Source organism: Lycorma delicatula, chromosome 13 (genome assembly GCF_047948215.1).
Source record: "Lycorma delicatula isolate Av1 chromosome 13, ASM4794821v1, whole genome shotgun sequence".
Lineage (NCBI taxonomy): Eukaryota > Metazoa > Arthropoda > Insecta > Hemiptera > Fulgoridae > Lycorma > Lycorma delicatula.
In genome coordinates this window covers 8096217-8112879 of record NC_134467.1, presented here as the reverse complement: position 1 = coordinate 8112879, position 16663 = coordinate 8096217, and the positions used below count along the sequence as shown (strand labels likewise).

At 34.2% G+C, this 16663-nt stretch overlaps 1 protein-coding gene across 1 annotated transcript in view; it reads right to left on the bottom strand.

The window, feature by feature from the left end:
- mol (dual oxidase maturation factor 1 mol) overlaps positions 1 to 14974 on the bottom strand; it is a 205997-nt gene extending 191023 nt beyond the window's left edge. Inside the window, exon 1 of the mRNA XM_075381810.1 lies at positions 14582 to 14974. The gene's annotated coding sequence lies outside the window, so the exon portion shown is untranslated. The remainder of the gene's footprint in view (positions 1 to 14581) is intronic.
- Positions 14975 to 16663: the final 1689 nt, after the last annotated feature.

The following is a 16663-nucleotide window of genomic DNA, read 5'->3' as shown; positions in this document are numbered from 1 at the left end:
ATTTTAATATTAATTCGCTTATTTCTAGAAAATAATTCATTATCCGATTCAGAAATGCAGTACCTTAAAAATTATAGTATACTCTTCTTTAGTGATCCCACGCTTTCCACAAACTTTTTCATAATAACATAATAACTTTGAGTAGTTACTGAACACAAACTGAATTCGAACCCAGGACCTTTGTTTCTGCGTAAAAACATACCTTCTTTTTTAACGATGTCAGGGAATTCTTCTCATTGTATACGGCTGTCAATAGTTCATTATAATAATGGTCTTTTTATTTTCAACGAAAGATAGATATTAAAAATAGCATTGACCTTTGATCTCTAATTATTGTAAATATAATATTACGTAGTACTTTCTTTATTTTATTTATTTATTAATATTATTACAATAATTTAAACTTTTCAATTTATAGAAATTTTTGGTGATTTTAAGCTAATTATTGATACAAATACACAATTTTTCCCTTCTACCTGTCCTTCCAATATTAAAGCGACTATTCTAGGATGCCTTAGTATGTGGCCTATAAGTATGTCTCTTCTTTTAACTATATTTTTCCAAACGCTTCTTTCTTCATCTATTTGTCGCAATACCTCTTCATTTGTCCCTTTATCCACCCGTCTGATTTTTAACATTCTCCTATAGCACCACATTTCAAAAGCTTCTAATCTTTTCTTCTCAGATACTCCGATCGTCCAAGTTTCACTTCCATATAAAGCGACGCTCCAAACATACACTTTTAAAAATATTTCCCTGACATTTAAATTAATTTTTCATGTAAACAAATTATATTTCTTACTGAAGGCTCGTTTCGCTTGTGCTATTCCTCATTTTATATCGCTCCTGCTTCGTCCATCTTTAGTAATTCTACGTCCCAAATAACAAAATTCTTCTACCTCCATAATCTTTTCTCCTCCTATTTTCACATTCAGCGGTCCATCTTTGTTATTTCTATTACATCTTTGTTATTTTCTATTACTCTTGTTTTGTTCTTGTTTATTTTCATGCGATAGTTCTTGAGTAGGACTTCATCTATGCCGTTCATAGATTCTAAAGTCATCTCGATGATTCCAGATCACAATTTGCACATTTTAAACTATATATTATGTTATTTGTTATTAGATAACTTGTTATTGACACCTTCACATTGACATGATGGATAACGTTACCTTTATTTTATCTTTTGACGACCGATTGTTATAATTTTTTTTGTAAATTCAATTTAGTATAATTAATGATATGCGTAGTAAATAATTATAATGTATAACACGTCATTGTTCCTGAGGATGGATTAATAATCCGAAAGCGCTTGAACATTACTATTATATAAGTAAGTTATACGGTACATATTAATACCGATGGGCCGTGCTTAATAAAATTAACATATTAGATTGTAATTGAAAAACGCAAAGTACTCGTTATAAGAAATTCTTTTTTACTGATATTTCATAAAATAGATTTAATTATTTCATAAAGCATTCTTTAATTTTTAAAAAACACGAGTTCGTTTCACGTATAATAGTAGGTTTTTGTTCAGTATTGAAGTACTTATGCCGTGAAATATTTTTGGTAAAATGTTTTAAATAAAGTTCAAAAAATAGAAATAAAAATGTCATAACTTCATCCATAAATATTTTATTGTTTTCTTTTTGCTTATAATTCAAATTTTTTTATTCCTAATATATGCTTATAGTTAATGTAACAGTCACACAAAGTCGTAATAAATTCATATAAAATACGCTCATATTGACAATACAAAACACTATAATTTACTATATTATATTCCTTAAATACAACGTTTAAACGTTACGTTAAACGTTTAACGTAACGTTTACGTTATCAAGGATACACATTGATATGTGTATATCTATTATCTATTTTTTATTATTTTACACTACAGAATTGTGCTTATTACACGCTTTCGTGATGAAAATTTAACTAGAAAGAGGGGGTCCCTCTCGTAAGAAAAACCTCAGGCTCACGACCGATCAGCTCTCGTGAAAAAAAAACCTCATATACAAACGTAGTGTTTCGGAACCAGCAGCGGTAAGGGAACGTTTGTATATGAGGTTTACATACTGCTGACCGACACCCGGTCTCCGGCGGGGGTCTGGAAACGGCATAGCCGGGCCTGGTTTCTTCCGTCGGAGATTAGAGGCAGACAATTAAAAAATCCGGAACCGGAAGGGGTTGACCTGCTGTGCCGGGTTGATAACCGGTGTATGAGGAGGCCCTCTTAGAGTCGCAAGGACACGTCCTCGAGTCGAGTACACTTAATTGAATGTCCGGCTCGGGGATGTAGGTGGAAAAAAAAGCCTACTATGCCTTATACGCAAACGGGAAATAATAACTTCTTCTCTCCGGCTATTACAGCATGAGGAACTCCACGGTGACACAGTGTTTAAGTATATACTAGTTTTGTTTCATCGTGTATGCGTTTTAAGCTTAATCATGCGCTCCATAATAACGATAAATATAGGTAATAATTTTGATATTAATTTATTTAATTTTATTTCGTTATTTAATATTTCTTTCAAATAAACTTTCAAAATTATCTTCATCCTGTATTTGTGTGTGTGTGTGTATGTGTTTGTGTGTGTGTGTGTGTGTGTGTGTGTGTGTGTGTGTGTGTGTGTGTGTGTGTGTGTGTGTGTAAGCCGTGCATCGGAAACAACCCACAGTTGTAGGACTTACAACTGTGTCGTCAACGTTTTTTAAGCCTAATGTAATGGAATCATCTAAGAAGTTTCAAATTACTATATCACCATGGAACTCCTCGTGCACGAATAACCGTCGAGAGGAGATTATTATTTGCCCTTTGCGAATACCGCACACTAGGTTAAGTCATGGATATCTGATTACTCAGACAAGGAAAGAAAACCCCCCAAACTAAAGAGAAATAAATGCAAAATCAGCTGAACTTTGGAAAATAAACAATTTGAAACTATATAATAATTCTTCATAATTATAAAATTAAATTATTTCAATAACATAAAAGCCATTACAGGTTAAAAAAAAACTTGGAATAATAATAGAAATGTTATACTAAAATTTATTAAATTTACTTTAAAATACATTTTAAAAAAATACGTATTTTTATATACATATTTTACCAGCAGCAGCAAACTACTTTCCATCAGTTATAAATTATAACAACCGGTAAAGTAATAGCCGGAAATCTATTAAAAAAAAAATGGTACATTTATGTATGTGCTGTAAAAAATTTTACAATATTACCTAAGAACATAATTACATTTATTAAGTTGGCAACATTCCTGCATTACGTAATAACCGTTTATATTTGATTGAATTAGTTTTTTTTTTTTTTTTTTTACTTATTTCTTTTTTTCATAATTTCAACAATTTTTTCTTCGCTTCTTATTAGAAATAAAATTAATTTACATGTTAATGAAAAATTAATAACCTTAGAAATGCATTTATAAATTTAGATTAGTTTAACAAGAAGACGATTATACATAAATATGAAAACGCGAGGCCGTAATAATATTGATTCGTCGATTTCAATATTTATATAAAAGTTAAGTAACATTAAGTATATATATACTAAGTATACTTAATGTTACTTACAGATGACAGATGGGTATCGTCGATGTAAATTATCTACCTATATAATCCTTTAATTTATTCTCACGAGTAAATATATATGTTGATGAAAAAAAATCCTGATTAAGTATATACTAGTTTTGTTTCATCGTTGATGCGTTTTAAGCTTAATCATGCGCTCCATAATAACGATAAATATATGTAATAATTTTGATATTAATTTATTTAATTTTATTTCGTTATTTAATATTTCTTTCAAATAAACTTTCAAAATTATCTTCATCCTGTATTTGTGTGTGTGTGTGTGTGTATTTGTGTGTGTGTGTGTGTGTGTGTGTGTGTGTGTGTGTGTGTGTGTGTGTGTGTGTGTGTGTGTGTGTAAGCCGTGCATCGGAAACAACCCACAGTTGTAGGACTTACAACTATGTCGTCAACGTTTTTTAAGCCTTATGTAATGGAATCATCTAAGAATATAACTTTGAGTCGAGAAACGAAAAACGTTCTTCGTATCGACCATTTTAAGTGAGTTTACATAAAGGCCAAAGGTCATTATAAAGTAATATCTAAAGGCATTAAATTGTATGAAAAAAATTGCCTACTCTTTGATTAAAATTTTGAAATACGGAAACCGTAAGGTCCGTACGTCTCTGCTTCCTTAAAAAATTATGATGATCGTTCGATTAAGCTTTGATCGTTCGATTAATCGATTAAGCTTCTATTCTCGCTCGCTCTTCGCAAATGTTTTGTTTATTTTTCACTTTTAATCTTCTTCAACCCCGCATTTTAAATACCTCCAGCCTGTTTTTACCCCTTTTTCTTAGTCGCCATTATTTTTACTTCCTTGTACTTGTTTGGACTGAATATTATCCATTTATATTTTTGGCCAATTTCGTACGTACGTATGTATTTATGCATGTGTGTGTACGTATATATCTCGCATAACTCATAAACGATTAGACGTAAGATGTTGAAATTTTGGATTTGAAACTTTTATAACATGTAGTTGTGCACCTCTTTTGATTGCAATCGACTGAACCAAAAGTGTCCAAAAAAACCCCGAAATCCAAAACAATTTGGATTTTGGACTTTTTCTTAACTGTACTAAGCCCTCATCGAAAGATTTTCAACGATATCTTAAGCGGTACTTATTTTCATTGGTTCCAGAGTTATATCCAAATCAAATTTTAATCAATGGAATATTTGAATCTTAGGGGAAGGCACATCGGTTTGAATTACATTTCATCTCCTTTTTTAACTTTTTTTTTAATTTAAATATATCGATTTATTAATATAAACCTATCGTTGTAAAAAAAATTTACGTTGAATAATAATTCAATAGCAAAACAAAAGAAAAAATATCATAAATTTTTAATGAAATAAAACTGTATGTTCTTTTCATTTTAAATACATGTGTAAATGTAATTTAGTAGGCGTACAAGGAAGGCATGTGCGGTCCACATCAAATTTTTTTTGTTAGACGTCGGCATCAACTGCTTTATCATTTTGCCCTATTAGAAATGAAAGCGGAAATTTATAGCGTATAAAAGTGCGATGTCTGACCGGGATTCGAACTCAGGACCTCCGGATGAAAGGCTGAGACGGTACCGCTCTCCTGGAAAGATCGATCCCATTTTTCACATCCGTACAAAAGCGTACTCTAATAAGCCTTCCCAAGATAATTCTTTAAGTTTTATTTATTTAATTTGTTTTATGTATATCAGGTTATAGAGTAATAGCACAGTGACATGCATGATGTCAACAGTACTCTGCAGAGATGCCGACACATTTGTGCTCAGTCTGGCGTATAAGTGTAGACGTACCGGTAATGCGGTAATGTGTAGTCTTGAATGGACTCAGGCCGGCCGCTCCTGAGGCGCGTAGTTAATTGAAACCCGACCGCCAAAGAACACCGGTGTCCACAGTCTAGCATTCAAATCCGTATAAGAGCGACTGCCTTTACAAGGACTCTCGACTTCGAAAATCTGCTGGTTTTACGATGACAACTTTAACCGGTAGACAAATCCGGCGGGTTAGTATATATATGTTATTTTTTTTTAGACAAGTTTATTATTCGTTAATTATATTTCATTTTCGCTTTTATAATATTTTATTAACACTGTTAATCAAAGATTTAGAAGAAACAATGAATGGCACGGATGAAGTCCTACGCAAGAACTACCGCATGAAAATAAACAAGAACAAAACGACAGTAATGAAATGAAGTAGAAATAATGAAGATGGACCGCTGAATATAAAAAAAGGAAGAGAAACGATTACATCGGTAGAAAAATTTTGTTATTTGGGAAATAGAGTTGCTAAAGATGGACGAAGCAGGAGCGATATAAAATGCCGAATAACACAGGTGAAACGAGCCTTCAGTCAGAAATATAATTTGCTTACATCAAAAAATTGATTTAAACGTCAGGAAAATATTTTAGAAAATATATGTTTGGAGCGTAGCTTTATATGGAAATGAAACTTGGACGATCGGAGTACCTGAGAAGAAAAAATTAGAAGCTTTTGAAATGCGGTGCTATAGGAGAATGTTAAAACTCAGACGGGTTGATAAAGTGACGAACGTAGAGGTGTTGCGGCGAATCGATGAAGAAAGAAGCTTTTGGAAAAATATAGTTAAAAAAATACTGGTTAACTGGCATTTCTCCCGCCACCACCCCATTCGGTCGTCCTAGAGTATAGACCAAATGTCAGTGCCAAGATACGGCTATTGTGCCTGCCTCTAAAACAGTTTAGCGACCTCGTTACCTAAACGCGCCTAGTGAGCTACCTATCAGCGTAAGCGGATTAAGCAGGGTGCTATTCACCACCCGCTTATGTGTCCCAACCGCTCACTTGTCAAAATAAATCTAGATCGGGGAGGCGCACCCCTTGTTACTAATTACTAAAAGTCATTAAAATTAATAAAATAAAAGACAGCAATTTAGGCTGTCACGCCTCGGTCGCTGTATGCCAGCTAGTGCATGTCCACCATTCAAAGCGCTTGGAGCTTGTATCTGGCTGGTGGCCAGCCATTATCTCAGGAAAAACTTCTCACAGCGGGACTATAGGAATCAGTATAACCGAGATTAATTTTAAAAAAACTCTAGCGATGACGGTTGAACTTCGCAACCTCATCGAGGAACTCCCACACGGTCCGACAATGCGGCTCACGCCACATTGACTCGCCGTTTATGAGCGGCCAGTTTTCTCCCTGACCTCTAAGTTCCAGGGTGGCCCGGTCTCTGCCCCCCCCCCCCACCAAGAGCAGGGCAGTCGAATATCATATGCTCGTTCGACTGGACCTCCCCGCAGACACACAACTCAGCCGCTAGGCGAAACCGAAACAGATATTGCTTCAAATCCACATGGTTGGTGAGCACTTGGGCACCCGTTTTCCTTAAAAATGAATTCGAGGCATACCATCCCCCCAGATCCTGTATAAACCTATACAAGGATCTTCCCTTAGTCGTGGTGTGCCATTCAAGCTGCCATGCCTCCATCGCGAGGCTCCAAAGCCTCTTCCGCAGGCGGGAAATGGGCAACTAGTTAAAAGAATAGACAGACTTACAGGTCACATATTAAGGCATCCTGGAATAGTCGATTTAATATTAGTGGGACAGGTAGAAGGGAAAAATTGTGCAGGCAACCATCGTTTGGAAAACCCACCGCGTTGGTCTACTGGTGACGCGTCTTCCCAAATCAGCTGATTTGTAAGTCGAGAGTTCCAGGGTTCAAGTGTTAGTAAAGGCAGTTATTTTTACGGATTTGAATACTAGATCGTGGATACCGGTGTTCTTTGGTGCTTGGGTTTTAATTAACCATACATCTCAGGAATGGTCGACCTGAAACTGTACACAAGACTAAACTTCATTTTCGTTCACACACATCATTCTCATTCATCCTCTAAAGTGACACCTGAACGGTAATTTCCGGAGGCTAAACAAGAAAAGAAAGGCGACGTTTAGAATACGTAAAACAAATTATTAGCGATGTAGAATGTAGGAGGTATACCGAAATGAAACGACTGGCATTAGAGAGGGAATCATGGAGATCTGCATCAAACCAGTCAATTGACTGAAGACAAAAAAAATTAACAATGTATCAAAGTGTACTATAGACTGTATGTTAATTTTGATGTTCCATATTTGTAAGTTCCTGATAGTTAAGTGCATATTTTAAAGTTTATTACTGCTTTGCACATCTACAATAGTCCAAGCCGCTTTTCTGTTCACGGTACATGTGAGACTATCTAAAATAAAAATTATTTGTTCACGACATCATAATAATAATCTTAAGAAGAAAAGAAAAATTAGATATAACCGAATAGGTAATTGTAATTGGATGTTAATATCCATGACAATAGAGTACTTTGTTCATCGGTATACTCTCTTATGAATGGGTCATAATGAACTAATATGATTCAATACTATCCTTATCTAATATAGTCGTAGTAATTAAAATACGTTCTATATTTGGTTCTGCTTCTAACAAATGAGAAATTTAAAACTTTCACCTCCTCACTCACTCACTCTCTCTCTCTCTCTCTCTCTCTCTGTGTGTGTGTCTATATTTACATCATCATTTCAGTTATCGATCCATTGCAAGATGAAGGCCTCTTCAGCATTTTTCAAACTAACACTGTGATCTTCTGCCAATTCAGTCCGTTGTATTCGATATCATCAGTGAAATGAGCCTTTGGTCTTTTTCATGGCCGTTTAACATCGAACGATATCCATTTAAGTGGTAATTTAGTCGATCTACCATCAGTCCTTCTTGCTACTATAGACATGACCACCGCCAGTTTGATGTGTTTTAACTTTCACGATAATATCTTGTACTGTTCTCCGATCCGTTTACAGGTCTTCTTATCCCGTTTATAATTACGCGCCAACAGAGATATTTAGTGTTGTGCGATTGGCAGTACTGTGTTCCACACAACCTCCTCTTTTACTGCATGTTCTTGGATTGTTGATATCTCCTTTAGTTTTCGTGTTATTGTTATTTGAATGAAACGTGTTTAAGGATAAACGATTTTTGTAATGTGTGATTTTCGGGAGAAACGATACAACGTAAAATTTTGCGTGAAACCGGGAAAAACTTTCACAGAAACGATTCAATTTCTGAAACAAGCTTACGGAGATGATGTTCTGGATCGTACGCAATGTTACGAATAGTTTTCACCGTTCAACAGCGACGGTCATTCGATCGAAGATGACCCTCGACCAGGAAGGCCTTCGACTTCAACCGATGACACTCGCGTTCAGAGAATCAACCATCTGTGCGTACAAATCGCCGATCGACTATTACAGAACTTGCAGAAGAGGTTAGAATCTCGATCGCAAAATGCCGTAACATTTTGATTGAGAAACTGAACACGTATTGAGTTGCAGCAAAGTTTGTTCCTCGTTTGATGACAGAACAGCAGAAGAACCACAGAGTGGACGTTTGTCGGCGACTTCTTGAAGTAGCCGAAAGAATCATAACGAAAGACGAAAGCCGGGTTTTCGGCTACAACGTCCAGACAAAGGTTCAATCGTCACAGTAGATCGGCAAAGGATCTCCACGCTCCAAGAAAGCAGGTTAGTCTCGATCCGACGTCAAAGTTATGCTCTCTGTTTATTTCAATTTTAATGGAATTGTGCATTTTGAATTCTTTCCTCGAGGTAAAACAATGAACTGTGCGTACTATGAAGGCATCTTATAACGGCTATATGAAAAAATCCGCAAAAAGAGACCGGAGTTGTGACGAGACAGCTAATGATTCCTTCACCAGGGAAATACGCCCGCACACTCAGCTTTGTCAATTCGTCAGTTTTGTAACAAAAATCAGAAGCTGTTCTTTCTCAGTCTCCCTACTCGCCAGACCTGGCTCCTTGCGATTTTTTTCTTATTTTCGAAATAAAAATCGGCGATCAAAGGTCGCCTATTGATGACATTAAACCAAATTCGTCATTTGAAAGGCCATTTCAAGTGAAACTATCCAGGAACGCTTCGCGAAGTGGAAATACCGTTGGAGAAAGTGTGTGAGTACGGGAGGAGAGTACTTTGAAGGGGACAAGGAACAATAATTTGAAAAATTAATAATAAAGATAAAAAAATAAAGATCGGTTATTTTCTGAACAAATCTCGTACATGTAAAATTATTTGAAGAAAATAGTTTCGGCCAATCCTGAGATATAAGGCCAAAAGCAGTGCAACACACTCACACACACATATATATATATATATATATATATATATATATATATATATATATATATATACACATATATGTGTATGTGTTTTTGGTTTAGATGAACGAGCTGGACCCTAAAATGTAAATATTTGCAAAATACACCCGATACCCCATTTTTGACACGATCATCATACTAAAGAAGTTAACATTAAATTTCCGCCATTTTGAATAGGGTTGTACCTGAAAAGTTGAAATTTTTTTTTTTTTTTCAATTCTCTTTAAAATGATGCCCTATCTTACATTTAACATTTTTTCGTTACCACCGCTCCATTAGAGACCTCTCTGGGGGCTTGGAGTAATATCATACTGAAAAATAGATCGATTTTTAGAATTAGAGCTTTTTCTAAACTTCAATTTCTATTTTTTAATTGTTATTTAAAAGTTTCAATACTTTCTTAACACTCTATAACAGGTGTTAAAGTTAACACCCGATACATTGTGAATATAGGGTGTATGTAAAACTCATACGTTGAGGCTGAAATCGGACAAATATAGATAAAAAATGAAAACGACCATTAATTCAGTTAACTATTTACTATATTAAAAAGAATTATACATTACACTGAAATAAGTGAAAATATTAGATCCGCTTCGCTAAACTAAAAATAATAGTTTAGATAATCAAATTTCATTCTTTAACCTTGAAACAAGGTTTAAATGATCCTTTACAGTAAACAGACGTTTGAGGTATTTTAAACAATAATTAATTTTAGTTAATTTTAAAAAAAAACCGTTGGTTTATAAATTTCCAACTTATCTACGAAAATTAAAAAAATAATAATCAGGAAAGTAAATAGGGTACTTTTTTGAATTTTTTTTTTTGTTTAACCTCCGGGGTTCACCATTAGGTATTGTTTCAGAGGATGAAATGAATGATTTGTAGCGTGTGGAAAAATTCCATAGCTGACCGGGATTCGAACCCGGAAAACCTCCTGATGAAAGGTCGTGACGCTACCACTCGCGCCACAGAGGCCGGCAAGGTTAAGTTAAAAATAAATTAAAAAAATTAGCTTTGTTTAATTTTAACTTTTTTTTTTAAATTGTAGGTGAAACAAGAAATTCGATAGGTTAATAGATAAACGATTAGAATAAAGCAACACAACCCAAAAATTGTTATTATAAAGAGAATTCTTAATATTCAAATTCATCGGTAAAATACAAATGTCATTCATTATAACAAAATTTTTCCTTTAAAATTCATCGGAAGACAATTATTAGTTAAATCAAATAGTAAAAATGTATTTTAAATTGTTATGGAAAAGATTTATTAAAATTTTAAATATTAAAAATGATACCTTTAACTTGTTATTTTAACATGAAAATAAACAAGAAGAAAACAAAAGTAATGAAATGTAGTAGAAATAACAAAGACCGCTGAATGTGAAAATAGGAGGAGAAAAGATTACGGAGGTAGAAGAATTTTGTTATTTGGGAAGTAGAATTACTAAAGATGGACGAAGCAGGAGCGATATAAAATGCCGAATAGCACAAGCTAAACGAGCCTTCAGTAAGAAATATAATTTGTTTACATCAAAAATTAATTTAAATGTCAGGAAAAGATTTTTGAAAGTGTATGTTTGGAGCGTCGCTTTATGTGGAAGTGAAACTTGGACGATCGGAGTATCTGAGAAGAAAAGATTAGAAGCTTTTGAAACGCGGTGCTATAGGAGAATGTTAAAAATCAGACGGGTCGATAAAGGGACAAATGAAGAGGTATTGCGACAAATAGATGAAGAAAGAAGCGTTTGGAAAAATATAGTTAAAAGAAGAGACAGACTTATAGGCCACATACTAAGGCATCCTGGAATAGTCGCTTTAATATTGCAAGGACAGGTAGAAGGGAAAAATTGTGTAGGCAGGCCACGTTTGGAATATGTAAAACAAATTGTTAGGGATGTAGGATGTAGAGGGTATACTGAAATGAAACGACTAGCACTAGATAGGGAATCTTGGAGAGCTGCATCAAACCAGTCAAATGACTGAAGACAAAAAAAAAAACCTTTAACTATTTTACTAAATTATGTATTACCAGCTCCCCATCGCAGTTTCGCCCGTCCTATATGGTTACTTGCGTTTCCTGTGGCGATCAATCTTTTTATTTTATGTTTATTAATCAAGTGACCGGAGGCAGTTGTAGCCAGTCACACATACAGTAACGGTGGCAGCGGCTGCGTTGATTGGAGGTAGTCCGGGGAAGGCTGAGGAGTCGGCTACCGGGGTTGTTATAGGCCGAGGTATGCCCAATGAATGGCTATAAACGCAGACCGGCGACCGGTACGACATTTTCGTGTCGCGTCGAGAATCCCAAAGAAGCCGGAGGTGGTCTGAGGAAGGCTGAGGGGATGAACATTATTGCCATCATGATGGATATAATTGCTATATGAAGTGATGTCGAGGGCTTTTGAGAACTGCAAGTAAACGCTTAATTTTGGAAACCGCAGGGGTGGAGGACTACTGGAATAGCCCGTGGTGGGAGAACCTCAATAAATAAATAATAACGATGTGTCGGTTGAGCCGCAGCGCCGTAGACTATACCTTCACGCCCGGTAAAAAATCAAAATTAAGAAAAAACAAAAATTTAAATATTTATCTGAAGAGTAGACAAATCTACTGAAACTTACAATCACCGTTCAAAATTTTTTAACTTTTTTCATCTCGTTTCAAGGTCGAATTTCAAAAATCTACAAACCGGTTTCTGACATATGAAGATTACATTCGCCAAAAATCAGCTTGGTTTTTCATTTGCGACCAAGAAATTAAAAAATAACAGGGTTACAAAAAAAATTCAAAAATCAGTTTTAACCCTTTAAAGTCGGAATTTAAAAACTCTAGAATTGGTTTATACATATTCAAAATCAGGTAGTTAAAACCCAGCTCACGTAATGATAGATCCACTCACAGTTCACAATCCATTAAAGTTTCCGCTTCAACCGGCAAATCACCACTACTAAAGTATATAAATATATATATTTATTTATGTATTGTTTTTTGATTGTAATTTTTTCGAGAAGAAAATATCTTTATGCCAAGAAACATAGATAAAAATTAGGTTGCGATTGATCGCGTAGTTTTTTTATTTATCCTGAAAAAGAAAAGCCCTCTTCCATGCCAAACGCACTGAAATTCTAGTCAACTAGTACCCATTTCCACTCTAGATATTGCAGGATGTAGTTTTATAAAACACAATAACAAATCGTTACTTTCAGAGAAAGTTTTTTTTTTTTTTTAGTGAAAAACTAAATATGTATCACAGATGTTACACAAGCGCCATAGTCATAAAAAAACTGTTATATATTGTTTAAAATAAAATTAAAAGTAAATAATGAGACGGTGTACAATATATATATATATATATATATATATATATATGTAAGTATATAGTAAGCAAGAGTATTAGAAAACAGAAAAGAATTCGAGAGTATATAAAAGTAATAAAAATAATGATGAAATGAAAAAATACTTTCTCTTATCAAATAAATCGTAATAGTTGTATAAAAAAAAAAGTATAAATAGTTAAAACAACTTTACAAGTAAACTATGAATAAAACAAAATCCCTTTCCGCTTGGCGGGAGGCGGAGGTAGATTTCACCGGTGCTAAGTAGGGGATAAAAAAGATTTCCTCCTTAAAGTTAAGAAAAACTTCAAATTGACTCGATACGACAACGGTTGCTTGTGAAAAAAAGTTTCACGCGTTTAGCATACGACAAGCCCCACCTTGCAATTCCAGCAACATTTTGATCATCCCTTGTCTTAAGGGTTGGTCGAATCAAAAATTGTTTCAGATAAAAGTTTTAGGTAATGTTTAGAGGACTAACGATCCGCTGTAAACCGATTTGATACTGTGGCTATTAAGGGAGGTATGGATTTTTTTTGTAATCGATACCCCATTTTTCACCCCCCCCGGGGGCCAATCAATGGTCGATGATATCAAAAAACTTTGCTAAGATAAGTTTTAGGCCCTTATCCAAAGCTTAGTAGGAACTTTAAACGAATTCGATATTTTACTTAATAAGAAAGTTATAGCGATATTTTTTTTTCAAAACCCCCCATTTCCACTCCCGTGGTCCGATTTTGCCCGTTAACGAATTCAACCGAAATTTTTGGTCGTTATATTTTATATATCAATTTGAAAGCGATTGGCGCAAAATTACGGCAGTTATCGTGTCTTTAAGAAAGTGAAATATATTTATATAAATGTACGAGATATATAAACTTTTGAACTGACAGTGGTTTTGGTGTCTGGGAGATGTGAAACGCAAAGATATGTCGACATTTTCCGGAAATCGAATCACGGTACCCGTTACAATAGGTAGCTTTTGTTACGAAATCTACCTAATAAACGTGAAAATGTAAAAATGTAAAACCCAGGACCCGAATGTCCTGGGTTCGATTACCGGTTAGTGTTTGAAAAATGTATTATGAATCGATCAATTCTTCACCAGTTTACTCGCTAACGATGTTAATAAATGATGCAACTTATATAAAACAATCATTACTAACACATTAATGTAACTGAGTTAAAATACAATTTGTAGTGATATAACCGTTAAGATGGACGAACAGTCATGCATTTTATGTTACTTTTAAAACTACAATAATAATAATAATAATAATTAAATAATTATTAGTGATTATGACAATTTTACGTTAAACATTTTCCATATTTAACGGTTTTATTAATATAAATTAAATGAAAACGGAAAATAAAAAGTTAACTTTAATCTAATTATAACCTTAAATAGAATCGCTAATGAAAATAATAAAAAATTATAATTACTTACATTAAATAATCCGATTCACTTCCTTGATTTAGAAATCACACAGTTTACACTATTTTACGGATTAAAAAGAAAAAGAAACCACTGTTATAATAATAAAATACACTAATTAACAAACACTATTTCACATTATAGATACACTTTTACGTTAAAACGTATAAAATACGTTAAAAAATATTTTCATAACTTAACAAAAATCGTACAGTTTTTAGGTTATTAACGCTGTTAAACAGTTACCGTTTTTTTATAAAGATATTTATTAATAATAAGAAATAAACGGCTTTATTTGTTAAAAAATTTAATTTAAATATTGTTTATTTACAAAACATTTCAATAAAAATGTTAAGTAGGAAATGAAAATAAATTTCATCTAAGGCGCCACGGTTTAACTACTAAGCAAAGGGACGTCTCTCAGCTGTGTGAAAGTAGCGTCTCTGTTTTACCCCCACCGTTATTATATTATTGTACCACTACATGTTTTCGCTTATACACATACACACGTGCAGCACAAACACTTTCCCCCTCCTGTACCGGCTGACATACACAACACATAGCTTATAACGACGACTCTCACTTGATATTTTATCTCGTTTTAATATATAGTTCTATCTTCCTTACACTCTCACTTTTTATCGTATTTCATTATTCCTATACGACTCTCTCTTCCATTTTCTTTCGTATTTTACATCTTTTTTTTTATTACTATTTATATTGTTTACATTAAATTCGTACAAGATTACATATATTTATATTTTATATTATTACACATAATTACACGATTCCATATTTGTTTACTTTTTATTATATATATATTTAATCTTCAACCGTTGGAGTTGTTTAATGCAGTTTTCAATTACTTTCTTTTCGATCCTAAACTAACACATTTTTCTGAAAAACTACTTACCGTGTCCTAAAAAAATTAATTACGTGTTATGTTATCTTTTTTTCTTTTTTTAACAAATTTAATTCTCTGTAAATATTTTAGTTAATAAAATTAAATAACTGTCCACAAATCTTTTTTCTGATATTTTATCAAAACTGATTGATTATCTTCATAAATTCATCTGTAATTTAAAATTTACTAAATCATAATTTTATTAAATATTGATTTTGTATAATATTCCGGAAATCTTCAGATATCCAGTGCAGTTTTCTACAGAGTGGTCATAAAGTTCTTTCCCATGATATATATATAAATATACCGGGTGATATTTAAGTATGGAAACAGCTTTATACAATATTGGTTTGTTTGGCATTTCTCCCGCAATCACCTCATTCGATCGCTCTAAAGCATACGACCAAAATGCCTGTGCCAGAAACGTCTACTGAGCATCGAACAGTTTAGCGACCGGCATTCTAAGTAGCTCCTAGAGCTTACCTAACAGCGTGAACGGACTAAGCGCGGTGCCATATACCACCGGCTTACGTGTCCCAACCGCTCGGTTGTCATACATTTACTAAAACGGGTAGGCGCACCCCGTCAACTACTAAAAATGTATATGACATCCAAAAATTAAAATTTATTTCGTCCGAGACAGCAATTTGCTGCCACGTCTAGGTGGTGAATGCCGGCAAGTACCTGCCCACCATATTAAAGCGCTTGAAACCTTAACTGGCTGGAAGTCAGCCATACGTATCTTTAGGTTAACTTCCCACAGCAATGCAGTAGGAGTCTTTCCCTTAGGTAAACTGCCGATGTAGGTTGAACGTAGCAACCTTCTTTTTCCTGTTTAGCCTCCGGTAACTACCGTTTAGATAATACTTCAGAGGATGAATGAGGATGATATGTATGAGTGTAAATGAAGTGTAGTCTTGTACATTCTCAGTTCGGCCGTTCCTGAGATGTATGGTTAATTGAAACCCAACCACCAAAGAACACCGGCATCTACGATCTAGTATTCAAATCCGTATAAAAATAACTGACTTTACTAGGACTTGAACGCTGGAACTCTCGACTTCCAAATCAGCTGATTTGGGAAGACGCGTTCACCACTAGACCAACCCGGTGGGTTTGAACGTAGCTGCCGCATCAAGGAACTCCCACACGGTCCGACAATGCGGCTCTCGCCACATTGACTCGCCGCT